The sequence below is a fragment of the Salvelinus fontinalis genome, chromosome 4, assembly GCF_029448725.1.
Source record: "Salvelinus fontinalis isolate EN_2023a chromosome 4, ASM2944872v1, whole genome shotgun sequence".
NCBI classification, from domain to species: Eukaryota; Metazoa; Chordata; class Actinopteri; order Salmoniformes; family Salmonidae; genus Salvelinus; species Salvelinus fontinalis.
The window spans coordinates 40,659,900-40,670,211 of NC_074668.1; positions in this window are offsets into that span (position 1 = coordinate 40,659,900).

The window sequence follows — 10,312 nt, forward strand, 5'->3', positions numbered from 1 at the left end:
CTACAACCAGCGCTGCAGCTGCAACGAATGAGCATAGTAAATTGTTCTGATAAGCTTTCTCTGTTATTATTCGCAGCTTGTGTCTTTTTGAATATGGAGGAATATTTCACTTTCTCTGGTCATAGGATTAACAACATGAATTGGTGCACGAGGTAGAAATAATGCAATGCGACTTGAGTTTCGCCATCAGCCAGAAGACTGTCTCCCCTTTTCTCAGCAGAGGGAGAGTGGAGGGACGGTGAGTCAGGTGAGGCAACCTCACCGCTGCTCTAGGGCTAGGTGATATATGGAATTAATTCAAATGTATGGTTTTGCGCGATATTCCAAATGCCTGTATCGCAAGGTTATTGTTTTTCGTTTTTATGAGTGTTTGTTCTCATGTTGTATTTTTTGGTCTCGTCTCCTTCACTCCTCTGTGCTGTGTGGAACTCTCATTTACCACAGTGATGTATAGAATGAAGAGATGCACATCTCGGCCCTAACAATGTGAGTCGTTGTCCCAAAGGCGGGAAGGCAGGCGACAAGCTCAGGTCCAAAATAAGCCCATAGAAACGCATTGGGTTTATTTTGGACAGATTTTAGCGAGAGTGAAACCTCTCGCTTCGCCTTTTCCTCTATGGTTTACACACACCAACCCATCGACCTGTCTCTCACGCCAACCAAGTTGAGAGATCACGTCTTCCTCTCTGACAAGCGGTTTCAACTCATTATTTGCATTTGAGGTTTGGTCCAACAGAATCGGTCATATGGACACCGAAACACATTGAGACATTATTTTACTGTGATAGATAAAAAGGGTATTGTTAGAAAAGTTATGTTTCAACTCCTCAAATTGCATGCAGAGCAGACACTACTAAAACAAGAGTGTCAATGAACATTGATTCTGGGAAATGAATGCTCAGTTTGTCCTTGGGGTACCACATACCGCTAGCAGCATTTTAGCCAAAGACTGTTATACTAGCTGTCTAGTCTTTTACTAATGTGCAATAAGCATAAAACAATTATTTTAGGAATTGGCAACTCATTCTCATTCTGAGAAATAAGGTAGGCCACTGGATTTCAACATCTGAATGAAGTGGACAGGCTAACATGCTTTTCAAACAGAAGGGATGTGTGTTCATAACATTTCAACTGTTCAACCTTGTTAGCTAGCAATTATACAACAGGTGGTTCTAATCCTGAATGCTGATTGGTTAAAACCGCATTCCAGCCAGTATCTATTCCACAAGTTACCACTGGCTAAATCTATGACGTTAAAATGCCTATTTACTCTGTACCATCTGACTGCGCAATCCACTGTCTCATCAGCCCAGCCAGGCAATTTATGAACTTGAGCTCCACTATAAAAAGCATCTAGACATTATCTCACATTTCTTTTAGACTAACATTTAGTTTTCAATAGGAGAGATTTGTATAAACCCTACCGTCTGTCTCTCCAACATTTGCAACATTGTTTCAATATTCAAATTCAATCTCCAGCTGTCCCATAGTAATCAACGTGTCGGGATTCAGGACGAGACAGACAGGAAGCGTTTCTCAGCCAGTCTAAATCATGAATCACCTGGCATTTTTATGGATATATACAAAGAAATGTCAAACAAAACACAGTGCAGCTAGTTTGCAGTCTTTCCAGCTTCCGTTTGAAGTGATCTTTTTAGCTGTGTTGTTGTCTAGCTCCTCTGAACAAGTGTCCTGATGAGTGAGCACATTTTCTATGCCAGGGCGAAATCGTGCCTCATTAGCTTATGCATGTATCCAATAAAAATTTCACTAGAAAACAGCTTAAACAAATGCAGCTACTGTTGTTATTCTGGCTGCACTGTTTGACGTGACTAAGTTAGCCATAATTGGCTAGCTAGTAAGCAAGGGATAAGAACGTTTCCAGGCTGTATGGCAATGGAACATGTACAAAGAACGACTGGGTTGCGTCTCTGGCAACCGAACCTTCCATTATATCTTGTGGAAGGATGAAATAGTATCAATAAATTCATAAAAACAACATCAATGAAAATAGGTCAATCATTATTTGGGGCGGCAGGTAGCCTAGTGGTTAAAACATTGGTCCAGGAACCGAAAGGTTGCTAGATCGACTCCCCGAGCTGACAATGTAAAAATCTGTCGTTCTGAACCTGAACAAGGCAGTTAACCCACTGTTAGGCGGTCCTTAACTGACTTGCCTAGTTAAATAAAGGTTCAATTAAATTAAAAAAATTGGTAACACGTTGTATAAAAGTGATAATGCCCTGGAAGCCGGTGTTTGGAGGATATATATTGGCATGGTTTGCTACCCCGTGCCAATATATCCTCCAACACTGACTTCTCGGGCATTATCACTTAAATAGATCCAAGTTGGCTAAACTTTAAATATGAAGATTAACCACCTAATCACTAACTAATACATGGGCTTGAGAGATTGTTGATGAGAACTTTTTTTAACTGCCTGCTACAAGAATTTAGTCATTATTAGTGAATGTGCATTACGCATGGTTCTATTTAAATTTGTAACAAAAAAATATTATTTTCCATACAGACTTGAAAGTCAGATCAATGATTGTTGCAAAAAAATTAAAAGCATGTTAAACTATTTTGATAACATTTAAATATTAGTGAGTCTTATGGTTGTAGAAGGCTTAGATTTAGCCTAAGTATAACTGAATTCATTAGATTATTGCTGACTGTTAAAATGCAGAGTATTTGAACTTTAAATTGTACAGCAAAACTTATTTAGAGAGAAGAGATATCGTGAATCGCCCATCCCTACACTGCTCCCTCCACTTCAGACTGACTATCAGACGCAGGCCATCAGTCCAGTAAACAAAATATGCAGTACCAGTCAAAAGTTTGGACACACCTACTCATTCAAGGGTTTTTCTTTGTTTACTATTTTCTACATTGTAGAATAATAGTGAAGACATCAAAACGATTAAATAACACATATGGAATCATGTAGTAACCTCAAAAGTGTTATATCAAAATATATTTTATATTTGAGATTCTTCAAAGTTTGCCTTGATGGCAGCTTTGCACTCAACCAGCTTAAATTGGAATGCTTTTTCAACCGTCTTGAAGGCGTTCCCACATATGCTGAGCACTCGTTGGCTGCTTTTCCTTCACTCTGCAGTCCAACTCATCCCAAACCATCTCAAGTGGGTTGAGGTCAGTTGATTGTGGAGGCCAAGTCATCTGATGCAGCACTCCATCACTCTCCTTGGTCAAATAGCTCTTACACAGCCTGGAGGTGTGTTGGGTCATTATCCTGTTGAAAAACAAATGATAGTACCACTAAGCGCAAACCAGATGTGATGGCGTATTGCTGCAGAATGCTGTGGTAGCCAAGCTGGTTAAGTGTGCCTTGAATTCTAAATAAATCACAGACAGTGTCCCCAGCAATGCTTCACGGTGGGAACCACACATGCAGAGATCATCCGTTCACCTACTCCACGTCTCACAAAGACACAGCGGTTGGAACCAAAAATCTCAAATTTGAACTCATCAGAACAAAGGACAGATTTACACCGGTCTAATGTCCATTGCTTGTGTTTCTTGGCCCAAGCAAGTCTCTTCTTATTGGTGTCCTTAATTAGTGGTTTCTTTGCAGCAATTCGACCATGAAGGCCTGATTCACCCAGTCTCCTATGAACAGTTGATGTTGGGATGTGTCTGTTACTTGACCCCTGAAGCATTTAGCAGAGACGCAAACTGGTGAGGGCCCAAAAAGGTGACACCTTTTTTTGTTGCACTGAAACATGCAAAAAATAAAATCCCTGCTAGGGGGAAATGCAGGTTAACTAATTAAACAACAAAGAATATGATCTATATGATCAGTCTCAGTGTGGAAAATAAAATACAAAGTGGTTAACGTGAACCACAGCCAAAAAAATGTCAGGAAAGCAATCCAATGTTATTTGTTGCCTAGACTTTACTGCAAATGACTCAAGTCTTGAGCAAAAACGATACACACATAGAACGCTTGTGACACCACACAATCTAAATATTGCACTTGGGGAAAAAACATCTTAAAGTGGAAATAGAATGAAACAAAACAGGCATTCTATTTTTGCTCCATTATAGTGGCCACTATAGTAGACATCGATCAAGCGCACAAGGCTACATGTGTGCAAAAATAACATTCACTAAATAAATAAAAAAGTAATAATCCCCCCTCACTCACACATGTGTTACTGTCAAGTTCAACACAACAAAAGCAATATCTTTGGGCTACACTGCACGTTATTACATTGTACACGTTTTGCCTGTGGACATCTGTTCTACAATGTGCCAGCAGGCACGAGACCCTTTGTTGGCATAATTGATCTAATTCAGACAGACTATACCTGGCATACCCCTTTTTATCCACTGTATTGAAAAAGTGAGAAAGAGGGAAAGTGTGTGGTGTTCCTTTCACCTCTATAGTGCCATCCAGCTTAAGCCAGGCCCAGCTCCAGCTACACTTGATCCCTGAATCCACTTGTTTAACAAGCAACACCTCATATTCCCCTAATTCTCTCATTCTGAAAATTAACCACCAACTGTAGAGGGAAAACAAGTATGTTAGCTAGTTAACATTACACACAGATTGCCAGGGTCCAGTAAGCAACTAGCATAACTTGAGAAACGGCAAGGAGTCGTATACCAGTTAATACTATAGCGAATTGGTTAGGTTGCTAACATTAGATCATCTGATGTTGTAACATTGGCTAGCTAGCTGTCTGACTTTATTAGCCAGCTAATTTTCACACCATAAACTCAATTATTTGATCAGCTAAGTTGGCTAATTTATTTGGCCTGCAATTTCTGAGGCTGGTAACTAATGAATTTATCCTCTGCAGCAGATGTAACTCTGAGTCTTCCTTCTTTGTGGCGGTCCTCATGAGAGTCAGTTTCATCATAGCGCTTGATGGATTTTGCGACTGCACTTGAAGAAACTTTCAAAGTAATTGACATTTTCCAGATTAAGACATGAAGGTCAGTCAAAGTAATGGACTGTCATTTCTCTTTGCTTATTTGAACTGTTCTTGCCATAATATGGACTTGGTCTTTTACCAAATAGGGCTATCTTCTGTATACCACCCCTACCTTGTCAGAACACAACTAATTGGCTGAAACGCATCAAGGAGGAAAGAAATTCCACAAATTAACTTAAGCCACACCTGTTCATTGAAAAGCATTCCAGGTGACTACCTCATGAAGCTGGTTGAGAGAATGCCAAGAGTGTGCAAAGTTGTCATCAAGGCAAAGGGTGGCTACTTTGAAGAATCTCAAATATATTTTGATTTGTTAAACACTTTTTTGGTTACTACATGATTGTTATGATGTTATTTCATAGTTGTGATGTCTTCAGTATTATTCTACAATGTAGAAAATTGTCAAAATAAAGAAAAACCCTTGAATGAGTAGGTGTCTAAACTTTTGACTGGTACTGTATATTATGTTCACTCAGCTGGGCCTCACAAGTAATACAACAGACACTTCCGGCGCCGACAGAGATGGCCACCTCGCTTCGCGTTCTTAGGAAACTAAGTAGTAATTTCTTTTTTTAATGTATTATTTCTTACACTGTTACCCCAGGAAATCTTAAGTCTCATTACACACAGCCGGGAGGAACTATTGGATATAAGAGCAACGTCAACTTACCAACATTACGACCAGTAATATGACCTTCCCAAAGCGGATCCTCTGTTTGGTCCACCACCCAGGACAATGGATCGGATCCCAGCCGGCGACCCAAAACAACGGCGCCGCAGAAGGGGCAGACGGAGCGGTCTTCTGGTCAGGCTCCGTAGACAAGCACATCGCCCACCGCTCCCGAGTATACTACTCGCCAATGTCCAGTCTCTTGACAACAAGGTAGACAAAATCCGAGCAAGGGTTGCCTTCCAGAGAGACATCAGAGATTGTAACATTCTCTGTTTCAAGCAAACATGGCTCACTCGGGATACGTTATCAGTGTCGGTACAGCCACCTGGTTTCTTCACGCATCGCACCGACAGAAACAAGCATCTCTCTGGTAAGAAGAAGGGTGGGGGTGTATGCCTTATGATTAACGAGTCGCGGTGTGATCATAACACACAGGAACTCAGGCTCTTTTGTTCACCTGACCTAGAATTCCTTACAATCAAATGCCGACCGCATTATCTACCAAGAGAATTCTCTTTGATTATAATCACAATCGTGTGAGTCACAGTCGTGACTCTATGTAAACTGGAAACCATATATCCTGGGCTGCATTTATTGTAGTTGGGGATTTTAACAAGGCTAATCTGAAAACAAGGCTCCCTAAATTTTATCAGCATATCGAATGCACGACCCGGGCTGGGAAAATTCTGGATCATTGTTGCTCTAACTTCCGCGACTCATACAAAGCCATCCCTCGCCCTTCTTTCGGCAAATCTGACCACGACTCCATTTTGTTGCTCCCAGCCTATAGACAGAAACTAAAACAGGAAACGCCCATGCTCAGGTCTGTTCAATGCTGGTCCGACCAATCTGATTCCACGCTTCAAGATTGCTTCGATCATGTGGACTGGGATATGTTCCCGATAGCGTCGAACAACAACATTGATGTATACGCTGATTCGAGGAGCGAGTTTATTAGCAAGTGCATAAGTGATGTTGTACCAACAGCAACTATTAAAACCTTCCCCAACCAGAAACTGTGGATTGATGGAGGCATTCGCGCAAAACTGAAAGAGCGAACCATTGCTTTTAATCAGGGCAAGGCGACCGGAAACATGACCAAATACAAACAGTGTAGCTATTCCCTCCACAAGGCAATCAAACAAGCTAAGCATCTGTCACGATCGTCTAAGGTGGAAACAGTGGACCAAAGCGCAGCGTGGTGAGCGTACATACTTCTTTATTTTAAGATGTTGCCAACAAAACAATAAACATCAAAACGAAAACGTTAAGCCAACGTAGTGCTCACAAGCAACTATACATGGACAACTACCCACAAATACAGGAGGGAAAAAAGGCTACCTAAGTATGGTTCTCAATCAGAGACAACGATAGACAGCTGCCTCTGATTGAGAACCACACCCAGCCAAACATAAAGAAATACAAATCATAGAAAAAGGAACATAGAATGCCCACCCAAATCACACCCTGGCCAAACCAAAATAGAGACATAAAAAGCTCTCTACGGTCAGGGCGTGACAGCATCAGTATAGAGACAAAGTAGAGTCGCAATTCAATGGCTCAGACACGAGAGGAATGTGGCAGGGTCTACAATCACAGACTACAAAAAGAAAACCAGCCACATCGCGTACCCCGATGTCCTGCTCCTGGAGCAAACTAAACAACTTCTTTGCTCGCTTTGAGGACAATACAGTGCCACCGACACGGCCCGCTACCAAAACCTGCGGACTCTCCTTCACCGCAGCCAACGTGAGTAAAACATTTAAACGTGTTAACCCCCGCAAGGCTGCCGGCCCAGACAGCATCCCTAGCCGCGTCATCAGAGCATGTGCAGACCAGCTGGCTGGTGTGTTGACAGACATATTCAATCAATCCCTATCCCAGTCTGCTGTTCCCACATGCTTCAAGAGGGCCACCATTGTTCCTGTTCCCAAGAAAGCAAAGGTAACTGAGCTAAACGACTATCGCCCCGCAGCACTCACTTCCGTCATCATGAAGTGCTTTGAGAGACTCGTCAAGGATCATATCACCTCCACCCTACCTGACACTCTAGACCCACTCCAATTTGCTTACCGCCCCAATAGGTCCACAGACGACGCAATCGCAATCACACTGCCCTAACCCATCTGGACAAGAGGAATACCTATGTAAGAATGCTGTTCATTGACTACAGCTCAGCATTTAACACCATAGTACCCTCCAAACTCGTCACTATGCTCGAGACCCTGGGTCTCAACCCCGCCCTGTGCAACTGGGTCCTGGACTTTGACGGGCCACCCCCAGGTGGTGAGGGTAGGAAACAACATCTACACCCCACTGACCCTCAACACTGGGGCCCCACAAGGGTGCGTTCTCAGCCCTCTCTTGTGTTCCCTGTTCACCCATGACTGCGTGGCCATGCACGCCTCCAACTCAATCATCAAGTTTGCAGACGACACTACAGTGGTAGGCTTGATTACCAACAATGACGAGACGGCCTACAGGGAGGAGGGCCCTCGGAGTGTGGTGTCAGGAAAACAACCTCACACTCAACGTCAACAAAACAAAGGAGATGATCGTGGACTTCAGGAAACAGCAGAGGGAACACCCCCATATCCACATCGACGGGACAGTAATGGAGAAGGTGTTTTAAGTTTCTCAGCGTACACATCACGGACAAACTGAAATGGTCCTCCCACACAGACAGCATGGTGAAGAAGGCGCAACAGCGTCTCTTCAACCTCAGGAGGCTGAAGAAATTCAGCTTGTCACCAAAAACACACAAACTTTTACAGATGCACAATCGAGAGCATCCTGTCGGGCTGTATCACCGACTGGTACGGCAACTGCTCTGCCCACAACCGCAAGGCTCTCCAGAGGGTAGTGAGGTCTGCACAACGCATCACCGGGGGCAAATGACCTGCCTTCCAAGACACCTACACCACCCGATGTCACAGGAAGGCCAAAAAGATCATCAAGGACAACAACCACCCGAGCCACTGCCTGTTCACCCCGCTATCATCCAGAAGGTGAGGTCAGTACAGGTGCATCAAAGCTGGGACCGAGGGACTGAAAAACTACTTCTATCAATGCCATCAGACTGTTAAACAGCCATTACTAACATTGAGTGGCTGCTGCCAACATACTGACTCAAATAATAAAACATTGGATGTAATAAATGTATCACTAGTCACTTTAAACAATGCCACTTTATATAATGTTTACATACCCTACATTACTCATCTCATATGTATATACTGAACTCTATACCATCTACTGCATCTTGCCTATGCCGTTTGGCCATCGCTCATCCATATATTTATATGTACATATTCTTATTCATTGCTTATACACACACGTGTAAGGTAGTTGTTGTGAAATTGTTAGATTACTTGTTAGATATTACTGCACGGTCGGAACTACAAGCACAAGCATTTCGCTACACTCGCATTAACATCTGCTAACCATGTGTATGTGACCAACATTTTACTTGAAATGATCTATTAACAGTGGGATCCTATACCTAAAAAAAAAATATCTATACAATTTCTAAATGGTCTAAGAACAAAATTGGCCGGACAATTCAAGCATAGATAACATGCAGAGATAATTTATTGGGCTTATACCCTACTGCACAAACCTCATTGCTACATAACTGTTTTTAATTGGTTCATGTTGCATAGGCTTACATAAAAAATGTACAAATCTGAGCAGTATTTACAAATGCAATTTACAAATGCAAAAGGCTTGCATTTTGACTCAAATTGATCTTGACTCAGAAAAGGTTGGTGACCATTGGTTTGGATAATTTTCATGCTCATCAAACCATTCAGTGACCACATCGTCTCCTTCTAATAAGGGACTAATTCAGACCTGTGACACCAGGTGAGTGCAATTAACTACCAGGTAGACACAAAAAAACATACAGTTGAAGTCAGAAGTTTACATACACTTAGGTTGGAGTCATTAAAACTTGTTTTTCAAATACTCCACAAATTACTTGTTAACAAACTATAGTTTTAGCAAGTCGGTTAGGACATCTACTTTGTGCATGACAAGTAATTTTTTCAACAATTGTTTACAGATTATTTCCCTTAAAATTCACTGCATCACAATACCAGTGGGTCAGAAGTTTACATACACTAAGTTGACTGTGCCTTTAAACAGCTTGGAAAATTCAAGAAAAATGTGTCATGGCTTTAGAAGCTTCTGATAGGATAATTAGGATAATTGACATAATTTGAGTCAATTGGAGGTGTACCTGTGGATGTATTTCAAGGCCTACCTTCAAACTCAGTACCTCTTTGCTTGACATCATGGGGAAATCAACAACAAAAAAATCAGCCAAGACCTCAGAAAAAAAATTGTAGTCTGGTTCCTCCTTGGGAGCAATTTCCAAACGCCTGAAGGTACCACGTTCATCTGTTCAAACAATGGTACGCAAGTATAAACACCATGGGACCACACAGCCATCAACCCGCTCGGGAAGGAGACGCGTTCTGTCTCCTAGAGATGAACCTACTTGGTGCAAAAAGTGCAAATCAATCCCAGAACAACAGCAAAGGACCTTGTGAAGATGCTGGAGGAAACAGGTCCAAAAGTATCTATATCCACAGTAAAATGAGTCCTATATTGACATAACCTGAAAGGCTGCTCAGCAAGGAAGAAGCCACTGCTCCAAAACTGCCATAAAAAT